This window comes from Lygodium microphyllum, chromosome 11 (assembly GCF_053477565.2).
Source record: "Lygodium microphyllum isolate KBCC chromosome 11, Lygodium_microphyllum_v1.1.10, whole genome shotgun sequence".
Taxonomy (NCBI): Eukaryota; Viridiplantae; Streptophyta; class Polypodiopsida; order Schizaeales; family Lygodiaceae; genus Lygodium; species Lygodium microphyllum.
In genome coordinates this window covers 2,434,380-2,451,697 of record NC_141145.1, presented here as the reverse complement: position 1 = coordinate 2,451,697, position 17,318 = coordinate 2,434,380, and positions in this window count along the sequence as shown.

Genomic DNA, 17,318 nt, shown 5'->3' with positions numbered 1-17,318 from the left:
AATCTTTGCTCTACTCAGAAGCAATCTCCAGTCATTAGTTCTCTTGGAGCTCCTTCGTAGACCAAAAACGTGGATCAGGAAAAGTAGCTCTTTCTTTGCTGCCCAGAACCCAAATCTGATGGCTTCGTTAGCTCCAAAAGGAGGGTAAAACCTGAGGACACCTGATCATGGATCTTGCAGATCACTCCTTCTTCTTTCAGTTTAATCTGCAGTTTTCAGCCTGTTTACAACGATCGCGACGCGCGCGATTTCGTCAATCTGTCCTTTTTGTGAAAATTCCCTAACTGGCTGATGCAAGGCTCAACGTCTCTGCCATAAGGCATATCCCCATTCCCTTCCCCTAAAACAACGTAAATCAGATAAGACGTAACTCTGGGTCATCGCTCTCGTTATTCGTTTTGATGATCATCCCGCTGTTCTTCGAGATTTTTGAGAAAAGTTCCTGGCTAACCGGGACCACCCAACCGTAGGACGGATCCATGGTCCATCCTCCGCACTTTCCTCGGTTTGTTTTAGTTATGTAATTATCTAACACATTAATTTGACATATAACAATCAGCTTCTTTAATTAATCCTGTTAAGCACTGGTTCCTTCACGTAATCTTATCACGTGACATAGAAAAACAATATCAAGCAAATTCTTTTTAACATTTCATCATTTTATCTTTGAAATACAAGGAGTTCCGGCCGTAGGCTTGTCCATAATCCGCCCGAAGGTTATCCACTGATCCTCAGAGATCATTATTCCAAGCTTCCGCTCGTAAACTAGTATGCGGGCCTCGAGATCCAATCCCGAGTCACGTTAGCCTCTTGTGCAGCACTCGGAAGGCGAGGGATTTATGGCCAGAGCCCCCCCTGGCACCCAAGCGTCCTCGTGCTCCAAGTAGAACTCAACGGAGAGACCTCTCGCGGCGGGTTTGGTCCACGTTCCCGGCGAGGTCAATAACCCCCTTGGTTAGGGTCAGGCAGGCAGTCGGGGGTAACTGAAGCTGCCTCTCCCTTTAGGCCTTCAACCTGAAGCATTAGATATCTTTTCATCCTTTAGTTCCTTGAGCAAACAATGCAAACAGTGCTTTCTAAACTGTTACAAGCACAATCAATTCCAGTGGTCGTTTATTTGGCTAATTTCTAAGGAGTGAAACTTTCTCTCCGAATGCATCCAGCACTCGATCCAGGATCAATTGCGACTTGGCAAGATCCCCAAGGGTTTGTTTGTTAACCCTATATCCTTGGGTTAGGGCCCTACCCTACTAACCCAACTTAACCAATACCTTAAGTTCTATTAGCAGTAAATATGTTATTCCAATTTACTAATTGGTCTTTTGCTTCCAAACAAATATCTAATCCTCGTATCTTGGTTACTTTACCCAAGAAAGGTACTATATCACGACGATTATTTCTCCTCTTGCAAGATAAACTTGCGTAAGAATCTGCCAATCTTATTCCGAGGAATTTGGCCGTTCCCTTGTGATCAAACCACAAGATCATGCGACTCTACAACTTGTTGCACAAGTGTCGCATCCAATCCATGGTACTATTGTACCCATCGAACGGTGTCTTCTAATCACAGAATCATGATTTAGATAGCAAACAAGGTTAGGGTGTCTTCATATCCAATCCGTTCTTGATTGCACTAGGCCGACATTGTCGGTCCTAGGGTTCCAAATCCACATTGGGTTTCATTCTTTTAGCGAGCAATCCTTAGGGTAAAAACCCTAGATCGTTTCTCGCAAGTGTGTCCTATTTTCACTACATTTCGTGAATGTGGGCAGGTCTTTAGGGTATGAGAGTTTCAACTAGGCTACGTCCTCAACGTTCTAAATCCTAGTTAGCACTTGGGATATGTTGCTTAGATTTAACCATTTCTAAGCGTGTCCCTCGCGGTTTAGGTGTTTAGGGTAATACCAATTTACTTGTCTACTCTTGAGGATATTTACGATACCATTCTCATAGTCACATGATTCATTGCCTACATATGAGTATATTTACAAATCCTGCTTTTCTGGTTTAAAACCAAAGCATATGCCAAGTTACGACATAACTTCTATTGATGCATTTAAGATTCATGCTACTAAGCGATAGGGTTTTATATGAACCATGCAACATTTTTCTAACTTCTTTTCTAAATGAGATTTTCGTATGCTGAATAAGCATTGTACAACCATTCGTAACTATTTATGTAGTTGATTGATATTTAAGCCAATTGACTAGATATTAATTTACTTTATGCAGTTTTAAGAACCATTTCCATGTCTTGCAAATTCCTACAGATTATTAGCAACCTTCTTTTAATGAATCATTTCAAAGAAAAGATGCCTAATAATGTGACATGCGATTTATTCTTTCCATGCATAATCAAAGTGTACAATAATAATTTCGATTTTGTAATGATAGTCATTAGTTGTTCTAGACTCGTCACTTTGCAATGCACAAAGGCAGCTTGCTAAAAATGCATAGACACCTTATGTTCTTTTTCGTTCATTCCCTTGAAAGTACAAATGACCAACTTCGTATCGTGAGTTACTTCAAGTAAATTTCAAATAGCCAATTTATTTATATCACATTTAGCTAGGTGGATTTGACAAGCGTAAGTGCATCCTAGTTCCATGAAATAACCATGCATAATTGCAATACTTCTACGTAAATCAAAAATAGGAAGAAAACCTAGACCTGTGGGCTTGGTGAGATATCCATACGTGGAGATCCCCTTGGAAGTACGGATCCTTGACAGAAGTACCGACTTGCAAAATTTGGCTTATGGAAGGCCTTAGGGTTTTAGGCTTGGGCCTTCTTTATTTCGAAAAAGAGGGGGTTCACGAAAGGGTTCTTGTGAACGGCCCTTGCGGAAATGGAGGCTTGAGAGTTCTTCTTCTTCTTCCCTAAAATCCTAGGGCCGGCCTTGTGGGTGATTGGTGGGAAGGGCTTGTAGGCTTCCCCTTCTTCTCTTCAAAGCCCGAGCTAGGGGAGCTTGTGGGTGATTGGTGGGAAGGGGGCTTGTAGGCTTCCCCTTCTTCTCTTCAAAGCCCGGGTTAGGGGAGCTTGTGGGTGATTGGTGGGAAGGGCTTGTAGGCTTCCCCTTCTTCTCTTCAAAGCCCAGGCTAGGGGAGCTTGTGGGTGATTGGTGGGAAGGGCTTGTAGGCTTCCCCTTCTTCTCTTCAAAGCCCAGGCTAGGGGAGCTTGTGGGTGATTGGTGCGAAGGGGGCTTGTAGGCTTCCCCTTCTTCTCTTCAAAGCCCGGGCTAGGGGAGCTTGTGGGTGATTGGTGGGAAGGGGGCTTAGGGAAGATCCCTTGCAAGCTTCTAAGAAGCTTCTTACTACTATCAGAGACCACGTGGAAGAGAGAGGAGATGATATTGACGAATTGATGACGAGCAGGAGGCGAAATGAAGCAGTGATTTGAGGACATAGATTTATATATATGTGAGGGGAGGGGATCCTCCCTCCCCCACGCGGCATCCTGCATGGGTTCACCCCCCCTCAGGCATCCAACACAGATGCTTAGTCATCCTACCTTCCCTCTCTTTCCCCGAGCACGACAGTCGGCTGGGGGAAGGAGGGAATAAAAAAATTCCATAATACTAACAATTTAATCATTTGGATTTTTCGGAAGAGCAGGTTCTCGTGAGAAGTGCGGTTTTGAGATCAGAATTGTTACAGGAGTGGAGTAATTTCCAGGATGAGGCGACATCCACTCCAGACAAATGGAAGCAACAGAAGGACGCAGCAAAGGCGCGCTTGGATGCAGGATCGGTGCGTCACCTTGGTAGCGGTGGCCACGCAACATTCCTGGCAGATTTCGTAAGTATTAATAGGGTAGAGTACTCTAATTTAATGACATCCATGTTGATGTATGTATTTCGAACATGAATCTCAAGTACGTTGTTTTTCAATGTTTTTGTGCCACAGCAAGGTTTTACGAATCACGACGCGACTACACTAGAGGTGACATACGGGGAGAAGCATGGCTCGAGTGCCCTGATCGAGAAGCTCTATGCTCGTGGAGGACCAGTAAGTAGTAATAAATATCATTCCTAATTTGAGAAATCTATCATTATATGTCAGTTTGTATTTGGTACTCACAATTATATATGTATTTGCTGTTGCAGACTCCCTTCGATATGCCACTACAGAGAGAGGAGTTTTCTGATGCGGATGAGTCGTAGAGAGCAGATTAGACTACATAGGATTACTCCCCATCTTATATTATGTAAGGTCTTATGGCCTCTATCCTCCATATGTAATAGAAAAGTGTATATGATTCGGACTTCTATGTTGTAGCATGACTCCATATTTGCTTTGTCGCAGTAGCACTTCTCAATTTAAGTTCTGTTATTTTCTTTATCAATGCAATGCACATTTGTGTTAATTAATGTCATGAAAGTACTTGTTTGCAAAGTCTTGTCATTATTTGGGATCGATTGTCTAACTTCTTTGACAACAAGAATTGTCTCTTAGCCCTGTGTGGCTCTAACTGTGGCAGGGCTGTATCTGTAGCTTTGCCACAAAAAATTTTATTCTTTGCAACCGTTAGTATCAGCGTTGGAAAATAATTCTGCAATCGTCAGTATTAGCATCGGAAATTCCTCTGTAACCGTCGCTAATTTCGTCAATATTAGCATCGCTAAATAGCGACGCTAATACCGATGAAATAAGTGACGAAAATAGCAATAGTTTTGTAATACCGACGCTAATAGTGATGATGGGGATATTTTTTATATATAAAGAAAACGTTGTTATAAACATCGTTATATCATGTATATGTTGTAGTGTTGCTGAAGAAGATAGAGTACCGAGATATAAATCACCTATAACTTTGACTTGATAGGTTGTGTCATCAACAAGACAAACCAATTTCTTGACAAGAATAGAATGATAATTATGTAACCATTGGGACTAATATGTCATGTTTCTTGTAATACTAGAATCAATAATAAAAAGAGATCCATCACACAAACATGAAGTATCCTTTCCAAAGAGATATAATAACTCACACAATTTGCTTCTTCAATAGTGTTGTCATGTGTAGCAACATATTCTCTATTACGATCTAAATCAAAACGCCTCTTGAAATATAGATGGGTTTGATAATCACTCTTTTTGTAGTAGTAAGAAGGAGAATAATCTGTGGATAAACATGGTTGTTTATTTGTAGTACCATATTCTTCCTCATATTATTTTGCTCGAAAATCATCTGTAATGTGATTATTTCTATTGCAATAAGAAGAATGTCTATTAGAAAACTTGAGATGAGAGAAGTTATCACCACGATGACTCCTATGTATAAAGCATGAAAAGAAATATCTTTGAGAAAGTAAAGCTTGATTGATTTATTTTGACTATGTCCTCTTGTAAGATCATAGTTGTTTCTTGATTTATATATTGTCATTCATGTCATTGTGAATATTCAATTAGAGATGTCCAAGCTTGATCAAAATTGATCCCAACTTTGTTAGATAATATGGTAACAATATTATCATAAGTATTCCTTTACAGTGTGAAGAAGTTGTGTTACCAATTGCTTGCATGGAATGGCATCACCAACATGTAGCAAGTTGATTGATAATGTTCTTGAATAATTCTATATGTGTTGTCATGGAAGTTTCGATGTTGTATTGTAACTTAGTCAGCTCTCATCGTACACTGCTACAAATTATTATAGCAAGCATATATCTCCAGACTACTGTGATGTATTTTTCATGCTTAATCATCTTGGTTTGATGTACTTTGGATGGTACTTGGTGGGCATCATCATTAGATACTCATTTCTCGCCATTTTTCCTTGGTTTTGGTGGTTTTTTATCATTTTCTACATTTACAGCAAGCAATTTTGAACTATCTGCATTGTTTCACCTTGCAATATGGCATCTTCTTCCACTAGCAGTGCTATCTTCAATATCAATAAGCTTGATTGTATGAGTTATACCTATTGGAAGAGCCTAGTTTGGCAGGTATTGGTGTAGAAATCACTGATAAGGACACTAAGGTTGAGTGGAGAGCAGCCTGAAACTATGACTAATGACGAATGGATGGAGCTTGATGAGTTATGCAAGTCCACTCTCATCTTGTCTCTCACTAAACAATTGCATTACAATGTGGTTGAGGAAGCACAAATTGCTTGGAAGCTTTGGGATAAGATCAAGAACCTCTGTGACAAGCAAAGTCCTGCAAGTCAAAAGTATTGGTTGAAATAGCTTATGGATCTCCGCATGAAAGAGAATGTGACCATGTCAGCTCATCTATGCCAATTTCATGCTATTCTTAAGAACTTGGGCTCATAGGGCATTTATCTCAAAGAGGATATCACTTTGTTGTTCTTTCTTGGAACTTTTAATGAGTCTTGGGATGTATTCTCCACTGCCTTATATCCTTCTACCACTACTTTGAAGCTATCTAATGTTGAGAGCTCTCTTCTGCAGAAAGAGATAAATTGTAAGAATTTGGATGCCTCATGTGTGTCTCATGCTTTGATCATTAGAGGTAGAAATGATGGAAATGAAAAGAATGGCCGTGATAGTGGTTGTGGATGGGATTTGCAAAAATCTCAGTCCAAGTCTTGTGAAAAGTCAAACAGGAAATCATGTGGTAGGAATGCCAATTTGACATGTCATCATTGTGGGAAGAAAGGACACATAAGGCCACAGTGTCATGAACTACGCAATGAAAGGCGCAAAGAGAAGGGAAATGAGAAAGTGTAAGATAAGTCTTCTGATTGTAGCATAGTACCTACTAAGTCAAGTGTTAAGATTGAAGAGATCAATGTTATGCAACCCAAGGATTTTGATGGGGATTATATCCTTGTACAAGCTTCATCTAGTGCTTCGCAGATAACAAAGATACACTTTATGTATACACAGTGTTGGCTCTTGGACTTAGGTGCATCCTTTCAAGTGACACCTTGCCGAGTGGTTTCATTCATACCATTCTATTTCGGGTTCTCTACACTTGGGTGATGACAAGTCTCTTGAGATTGTCAACATTGGTGATGTTAGGTTGCAATATCCTTCTGATAGAAGCTTTGTTATGCATGATGTATGTCATGTACCTGCATTGACATGTAGTCTCATGTCTATTGGACAACTTGATGGCATAGGATATCATGTATCTTTTGGGGACTCTACATGGAAGATTACTCATGGTAGGCTTGTGCTTGCAAGAGGTGCCAAGGCTAGCAGCCTCTACCCCTTAGTTGTTTCTAGATCTATAGTTGATCATGCTTTGTCTATGGGGTCTTTACCTCATGTATCTCTTTGACATACTCGTTTGGGGCATATGTCCATTAAGGGAATGAAAATGCTTTCTGGTTTGCAATACTTACCACCCCTTGACTATTCTCATTTTGATTCTTGTGATCATTGTGTTTATGGCACACAGATTAGGTCTACGCATAAGAAGTCTAGTATGCCATGCATGAGTGAGACCTTGGCTTTGGTTCATTATGATGTTTGTGGGCCCATGCCCTGTCAGTCTATGGGTGGTGCGAAATATTTTGTTACTTTCATAGATGATTTTTCACATAAGATATGGGCTTATCGCATAAAGCAGAAGCCCAATGTCTTGGTAAATTTTCAGAGATGGCTTGCATTGGTAGAAAACAATGTTGGAATAGATTGAAATGCCTTAGGATAGATAATGAGGATGAATATGTATCACATGCTTTTGAGCAGTTACGCCGATGAGAGGGGTATAAAGCGTTAGTTGACCACCCCCTTACACCCCTCCTTGGAATGGTATGGTTGAGCGCATGAATAGGACCATCCAAGAAAGGGTTCATAGAATGCTTAGCCATGCAAGCCTACCCTAGCACTTTTTGGTTGAGGCAGTTACAACTGCCATGCAAATCATTAATAGATCTCCTTGTAGTGGCATTGATTTTTAGGTTGTAGAGGAGGTATGGATTGGAAAGCCTCCCTCTTATGCTCATTCGCATGTCTTTTGGATGTGAGGCATTTTTCCATCTACCTAAGGGTAAGCGGAACAAGCTAGATCCTAAGAGTTTTAAACACATATTCCTTGGTTATGGAGATGCAGGAGAGATGGGTTATCATCTATGGGATCCACATGCACGGAAAGTCATCCGCAGCCACCATGATGTAGTCTTCCATGAAGAAAAGATTCATAGACAGCTTGAGAGAGTTGTGAAGATATGTAGGGTTATATTTCAAGAGGAGCCAAGCAGATGCTCATGGCCAAGGTTTTGGATAGAATGTTGGGCATACAATAAAGCTTTCAATGCAGTGTTCTACGAGAGATAGATGCCCACTTGACAGATTTGAGCCCTCCATGCACTATGTCTTAGTTACAAAAGCAGGAGAGCCTCTCACCTATGATGAGGCTATGCGTAGGGGTGATTGTTACTCCTAGGAGAGGGCTATGCAGTTTGAGATAAACTCCTTGGATAAGAATATGCATTGGGATTTGGTTTCCTTGCCTGCTACTAGCAAGAAGGCTCTGCCATGCAAGTGGGTGTACAAGCTGAAAAGTACCCCTAGATACCCAAAGTCGGCATAGAAGGCTAGATTGGTGGCAAAGGGTTTTAAGCAAGAGCATGGTATTGACTTTGATTATGTCTTCTCTCTTGTGGTTAAGATGACCACCCTGCGCTTAGTATTGGCTTTAGTTGCATAGCTTGACTTGGACTTGTACCAAATGGATGTCAAGACAGCTTTCTTACATGGGGACTTGCATGATGAGATTTACATGGAGCAGTCTAAGGGCTTTGCAGAGCCTAGCATGGAGTACCTAGTGTACAAGTTGAAGAAACATATTTATGGATTGAAGTAGGCACCTAGGAAATGGTATCATAAGTTCGATGCCTTTATGCAGTCACAAGGCTACAACCATAGTGCTATGGATCGGTAATTGTATTTTAGTACTCTATGTGGATGACATGCTATTAGTAGGGAAAGAAAATGATGAGCTAGATGCTCTTAAGGCTCAACTGAGGAAGAGCTTTGAGATAAAGGATCTGGGACAGACCTCTCACATACTTGGTATGCGCATTAGACACAATAGGCATTCAGGACTCATCTACTTGTTGTAGAGGGAGTACATTCATGAAGTCCTTCAGTGCTTTTGCATGCAGGACGTGAAGCCTATTGGTTATCCATTGCCTTCTTATGTGAAGGTATCACATGTTGATTGTATGAAGGTAGATGAGCAGAGGACCAAGGTGGCCAATATTCCCTATCCATCTATATATTGGAAGTTGCCATGATAGCCACTCATCTAAATATTGCATTTGCAGTTGGTGTTGTGGCACACTATATGGCTACACATGGCAAGAAGCATTGGGATGTCGTGAAGGGTATCATGAGGTACCTAAAGGGAACTACAGATATGCACATATGCTATGGCAGCCAAGATACAGGAGTCGTGGGGTACATTGACTTTGATTATGTAGGACATGTAGATAGTAGAGAGTCCACTTCTGGCTATGTGTTCACTTATGGTAGAGGTGTGGTCTCATGGATGTCCAAGGTGCAGAAATGCATGGCCCTTTCTACTATAAAGGATGAGTATGTTGCAACCACTGAGGCTTGCAAGGAGGCCATTTGGTTGGGTCGTTTGGCTCATGACCTTGGTAATATTGATTGTGAGAAATGCGGGATCTAGAGCATGGCAAAGGCGGAAGCTATGGAGGATGGAAGATGAAGATACTACTCATGTTGACATTGACAAAGAAGACAACTGTTACACAAGTGAATTAGGTTTCAAGATTGAGACTTGAACTCATAAACACAATCTTGTGTAGTACTGACAATGACACAGAGACTTGACAGAAAGAGACAAGTACTATTGCATTATCATCATATGGAAGTGATAGTCAAGTACATCATTGCATAGGAATGCTTGGTAACACATTTCATCACTGTGCCTATGGGATCTGTCTCTCTTCCTAGAATGAACTGCATTTTCCTAGCCTAGTTGTTCCATAGAAAGGGGCATACATAGGGTGTGATTGGCAGATTCTCAACACCCCTCCTGAATCACAACTAGAAAATACAAAGTGTGTAGAGGCTTTAGTGAGAGAAACACCTGCAAAGTGTGGGCATACCACAAACATGGCAAAACACCAGAGGCTATCACAGAAAAGGCTAAGTGTGGATACCATAAACATGGTGGACATCCAGAGGCTGTAACAGGGGCCTCACAAAGTGTACAGAGGCTGTAGTACAAGGCTACATGAGGAGTTTACAAAGCTTATGAAAGGAACATTAAGGCAAGTACAATGCTTTTAAAACAGAAAATCAGAGACAAGGACCAATAGGCCCTTGTGGTCTTTTTCAGCATATGATTTCTCTTTGTCAACATGGAAAATCTTCTTGTCTTTCATCTTTGGTTCTTCAGCTTTGAATGATGTGGTCTTTTGGTCTTCATGGCTGATCTTCTTATTGTCATTCTTCCTTTTCTCTTTGATCTTATGGTCTTCTTGGTCTAGTTGTTCTTTGACTTTGCTTGCAACTTTAGTCTTCATGTCCATGTCTTTGTCCCCCTCAAGCAAAGACAATCTCATTCTTCATGATGGCCAAGGTAACTGGAGTGTCTTCAAAAACTTTAGATGGAATCATTGATTGCACGCCACGTCTCTCTGCAAGTAGATCACAAATCTTCTATGTAGTGTAGATAAGTCATGTTACTTTTCATAAAGTGTATCCACATATAAATCTTCTTGGTTATCATAGATATGTCCAAGAATCTACTTTAAATCTGTGAGTAAGTGGCAACCAAATTGATCTTCAATGTGTCAAAAAACACAAGTGAAAATAGTGGTAAATCAACACTCTTAAGTATCAAGGGATACTAGAGTTAAAGATGGTGATTCTTGATGCCGATCCTTTGCTTGATGAACCCGTTGTTTGAGTCCCCTCCTTGCTAGTAAAATCTTGTTGAACACTGAGTAAATACTCAGATCAGATTAGCAAAACCTTCAGTTGAGTGAAAAGAGTAAGAAAATGAAGCTTTGGAGCTCAAGTCTATGAGAGGTCTTCAAATCTTCAATGGTCTTTAAGTGCTTCAGGGATCTCCCCTCCTTGATTTGATGGACAAATGTTGTTGGAGAATAATCAAATCAGTGAATCAAAGTGGCAGGGTTTAGCTTGACTCAAGCCAATGAGGAAAATCAAGTGAAATGAAAGCTTGAGACAAAATAGCTATGGAGTCCCATAGTTAGGGTTTTCAGCCTGACTGATTTTTCTGCTACATCAGCCCATAAACACGATCATCCGGCGTCAAACTCGAGCTGGAGGTAGCTTAGGTCATGGGCTTACAAAGCCCTATGGTTGCAGGACACGGCGCAGTACAGACGGGCTCCATGGCGTGTACGACCGGGCAGAGGCGCAGATTTAACAGCGATCTCGAATTCATGCAATGCTGGGCTCAATGATGAGCAATGTTGGACTGTGATGTACCAGGAGGCTTTGCCCTGACCTAGGCAAGATATCTCCAGAAGAAAGTGGGTCAAAATATTGAGTGTGGAAGGAGATCAAGAAGCTCCAAGGAGGTAGGGTGCAGTCCTGGCTATAGCAGACACAGTTCAAGATGAAGGTCAAGTTGAAAAATGGAGTCATGAGCTGACATTGAGTTGGATGTGAGCTGGATAGAGGTTGAGAGGAATCAAGAGAGGCTGGAGAAGCAATGCCATGCCCAACTAGGCTCTGATACCATGTGAGAAATGCGGGATCTAGAGCATGGCAAAGGCGGAAGCTATGGAGGATGGAAGATGAAGATACTACTCATATTGACATTGACAAAGAAGACAACTGTTACACAAGTGAATTAGGTTTCAAGATTGAGACTTGAACTCATAAACACAATCTTGTGTAGTACTGACAATGACACAGAGACTTGACAGAAAGAGACAAGTACTATTGCATTATCATCATATGAAAGTGATAGTCAAGTACATCATTATATAGGAATGCTTGGTAACACATTTCATCACTGTGCCTATGGGATCTGTCTCTCTTCCTAGAATGAACTGCATTTTCCTAGCCTAGTTGTTCCATACAAAGGGGCATACATAGGGTGTGATTGGCAGATTCTCAACATTGATGCTATCTCTACCCTGCATTTAGATTCTATGAGTGCTATCTAGTTAGCCAAGAATATAGTCTTCCATGCGAAGATGAAACACATTGAGGTGAGGTATCACTTCATACGTGGGGTCATTGAGGACAAGTCCGTTGACCTTCTTAATATCTTGAGTGATTAGAATCTTGCAGACTTGCTCATGAAAAGCCTTTCTATAGAGCTCTTTTCCTTCCTCAAGAGGTTGATGGGCATGGGATGAGATGACGTCTTTCCTCATTCTGTTATACATGTGTACATGTTGTATTGTCTTTTATTTTTCTTTTCACTCCTCACCAATACATATTTGCCTTTAAGTGGGAGGTTATTGGGGTTAAAGGCGCCTTCGCCTAACCGATTGTGTATTATTACACTGAGAGTACCTGTCACTACACACTACAGGTGGCAGACACCCATCACTATCACACATTATTTATTCTTTAAGTGACCTTTGAATGAAGGGAAGGTTGGTCACACATTGTGACTGTTGGAGTTCCCACATTGTGACTCTCTCTCTCTCTCTCTTGCTCTCCTGCCATAGCTCTCACCATGCATATATCTTGATTTTCTCCATGTGTATCTCTTCCTTTAATTTCTCATTAAGAAAATTAGTTTTCACATCCATTTGATGAACCTCCAAATCAAACTCAACAACAAAAACTAACAAGACCCAAATACTAATAATAGGATCAATAGGTGAGAATGTTTCTCGACAATCAACTCTTGCAATTTTTAAAAAACGTTTGGCAACTAGCCTTGCTTCAAATTTTTCAAATGTTCCATCTGCTTTTGTTTTATTCTTATAAACCCACTTGCATTTAATAGCTACATCCAGGTGGTAACTCAGTTAGAACCCATGTACCTTTAGAGAGAAGAGATTAATGCTCGATTTCCATAGCCTCTTGGCATTTTTCCTTTTGTGGGGATGATATGGCATCATTTTAGGAGACAAGAACTTCACAAATATTGAGAGCATTCTCAAGAATATCAACATCATAAACATGATAGGTACCACATAAATTTTCAATTGGGAGATCAATATAAACATCAATGCCAAGGTCATCATCATCAATAATAGGTAGAGGATGTGAGTCCTAATTTGAAGAGTCAATATTATCTAGTGAAGAAGGTTCATCATCATATAGAAAAGGAAAAGTATTGAGTAATGACTTTTTGTCATCAATGTCCTCCAATGACCAAGTCCTCCTAGCATCCTCTTGAGACCATGTGCTGCCCATAAGTTGCTCATTGAAAATAGAATTATGACTTATGATTACTTGCTTGGAGGATGGATCATAAAACTTGTATCCCTTAGAAAAATAAGAATATCTAATGAAAATAACTTTCAAACTAGAATGGTCAAGTTTTCTAGGAGTCTCTTTGGGTACTTGAATATTAGCAATACACCTAAAGGTTCAAAAATATGAAACAAAAGGAGTTTTCCTATTCAAGTAGCAATCATTATTTTACAAGGAGTAGTCATAGAAAGATAATTTTGTAGAAATATTGCTATTAAGATTGCTTCAGCCCAGAAATATCAAGATAAGCCAGAATGAATGAGCATACATCATATGGCATTGAGGATAGTCTTGTTTTTGCATTCAATGATACCATTCTATTGAGGAGTGTAGGGAACCGTATATTCATGATGAATACCCTGATTATTATAATAATAATCAAAACATTTTGAAATGTATTCTCCACCATTATCACTACAAAGTTTCTTAATGTGACAACCAATATGAAGTTCAACAACTTTTTGATATTGCTTAAAAGACAATAAGGCTTCTAATTTGTGTCACAAGAGAAAACAATGGAGTATCTTGAAAAGTCATCAATAAAAGTCATGAAATATTGATCTTGAAATTTTGATGGAGAAAAAGATCCACACATATTAGTGCAAATCAGATCAAGGAAATCTTTGGAATGAGTTGTGGTTGAAATGGAAAAGGGTTTGTGAAAATGCTTTCTAAGTGTACAATATGCACAATGATGGGACCTAAAATGGGCCGGCACTGGCTCATGCACTAGTCAGACCTCTATCATGCGCTCAACAATCCCATGGCCTCACAGACCAGGAGCGTTAATGACACATATATCATCTTCCTAAACATCTTGCATTTGTATCACGTCTCGTAGTCCAACTCTAACCCAATTAACGCTCCTTAGAGGGAGTCCCAACACATTGCCAAATAGCACAAAGTACAAACATAGGAGGTCCTCCCACGGTTGACTGCCGCTACCTCACTGTGACTCTCCTACATCTTGGGGATTGGCCCCTTGATGTGTCGCTAAACATAAAACACAATATCACACATATTTCCACTCAATGTACCAATTGATCGTATCCAGGAATGTACCATTTTCCTCACTTTCTTTCCCTTAGGACCCACATCTACCTACAGCTTGGGATATCCTGTCTCTCACTCAATGTTGGTCACGATCTAGAGAATACAGGTGCTATGCATCCAGGAGGTATTGTCTGATACCTTTAAGTTTCTTTATGATTTATGCAAATACTGAATGCCCACGTGCTCAAACAAAGAGGAATCAACATTATGCTCAGTGCAAAAGCATTCTTTCAATGATTTTGACTATCGCTCGTATGCGGCGTTGCATGAACCTAGCACCAAGGAGACCCTCGTGCTACTAGATCCTTACTTTAAATTAACGACCGATCTATATGATATGTATAGATGAAACAAATCAGCCTTTTCTTTCTCTTAGCACTTAAACACCACTGTCATTCTCTTTACCCCCTCACCGTTTATATAAAAAGTAATAAAAACTCACTAAAACATAAAGGTAGGGCTGAACTGAGGCTAAACCTCATACTTCAGACCCCCCATACATACACAAACATGAATCTTATTTTTTTAGTATTTTTCGCACACTCAAAACCTATTTTTTCCTTATTTTTATCTATTTTCCCTATTTTTCTTGTATTTTTTGCAATAATAAATAATTGAAAATACAAAATGAGTTGTGGGCTGTGGCCTTTTGTTCATTTTCAGCAAAAAAAACAAATTTAGTTGGTGTATCTTATTATATTTTCCATTTATATATCAAAAACACCCAATTTCCCCATATTTCGCGTGTTTTACGGCTTTTACACCATTAATTTCAATCACAACACTTATGATTGTTTGATTTTCCAAGCATAAGCTGATCAAACTCATAGAAAACAACAACATAATGCATAATCATCCCATTGGAACAAATATTCATGAAGCAAATTGCATAAAACATCAATTTCCTTTGTAAAAATGAAATTACCGTTCTTTGCGGGTTGCAGGTTTTTATTTGCCATGTCTCAGGACTGATTTCCAGCAGATCCATTAATGTCCATGACAATTCACAATCAGCAATATTCATTCCTCTTGAATCACGGAGCAATCTGGTCTTCATTGGACAAGCATCCATCATCCATTCTTATTCTTCTTCTTCACCACATGAATCTGCCCTTAGAAGAGAGAGAGAGAGAGGAGAGAGAAATACTAAAATCAGAGTTCTTCGTAGAGACCACCATTGGAGGAGCGAAGCACGGCGAAATGATCAACATCCAGAGGGGATTGAAGGGCAATGATCACTTGGTATGATTGTTCACAGGCTGCATCTTGATTCCCCATCCTCTTAGCGCAAATTTCGGCGCCATCAAGATGCGCCCTCTCCTCACGCACTTCTTGGCATCAAAATTCCGCTCTCACACAAATACCCATGTGAGGACGAGCTTTGAATTCCATACCTTGAACAAGGTCACACCAATAAAGATCGATAAGCTTAGAAAAGTCAGAATGATCAAAGCGATGATGCTATATTTTACTGTTAAGATCACCGGGACGCTCTATTACAATTTGAATCAAAATGCCTCTTTAAACATAGATGGGTTGATGATAAGGAGAATAATCTCTAGATAAACATGGTTGTTTATTTGTGATGCCATATTCTTCATCATATTGTTTTGCCTACTAGCAATCATATGTAGTGTGATCATTTCTACCGCAATAAGAACAACATCTATTAGGAAACTTGAGATGAGAGAAGTCACCACTATATGTAAAGCATGGAAAGGAATGCCTTTGAGCAAATAAAGCTTGATTGATTTGTTTTGACTATGTCCTATTGTGAAATCGTAGCAGTTTCTTGATTTGTATATTGTCGTTCATGTCGTTGTGAATATTCAATCAAAGATATACAACCTTGATCAAAATTGATCCCATCTTTGTCAGCTAATATGGTAACAATATTATCATAAGCAAGATCCTTTACAGTGTCAAGAAGCTGTGTCACTAATTGTTTTTGTGGAATGGCATCATCAACAGAGGCAGTAAGCTAATTGATAATATTCTTAAATGATTTGATATGTGTTGTCATAGAAGTTCCGATGTTGTATTGTAACTCAATGAGATGACTACAAAGATAAAGTATCTCTGTGATAGTTTTGTTCTCAAAATTTGTTATCAAATACTCCCATATAGCTTGTGAGTTAGAAGATTACATACATCAAGCATAAGGGATTATTGAAGAAACAAAATAATATACTAATGAGCTACTTTATCGCCTATGATGTACTCGTTATAAATATTTTTTCATAATTCAAAGATAGGTCCTTCAGTTACAAGGGTATTATCACGAGCCTGATCAATTGGTTTAGGCAGACATTCATAATTACCAAGAACAATATCATGCAAGTCATTGCATTCAAGGATTAACAGCATGTTTACTTTCCGTCCAAGGAATCCTTGTCCTTGAAAGTGAGGGATAGAACATTGTCCAGAAGGAAATCTGTTGACCATTATAGAATTTGACATATCTGGCTGAGAGAATAAGTACAATATGAGATCATAGAATTCACACACAATGCACGAAACAATGACGAAAGTACAACACAACAAGTCGTACAATATGAGATCATAGAATAAGTACAATATGAGAGCATAGAATTCGCACACCATAGACGAAACAATGACGAAAGTACTACACAACAAGTCGTACACAGAAGCTATGATGTAAAGAAGGATGTTTAGTTCAAAAACATACTCCTAAAGAAAGAGACCCAATATAGATGAAATGTGGGCAATAATAAAGTGACCCAAAATAGAAAACACGTGTGCAAGAATAAACCGGACCAACATAGATGAGAAAACATTATCACTTTACTTTTTGGCCAAGAATAGATGATGATGTGAAAAATTTTGGCAGATACTCAACAATGAGTAATCTTGACGAGACATGTGTCGTAGAAGTCTGGGT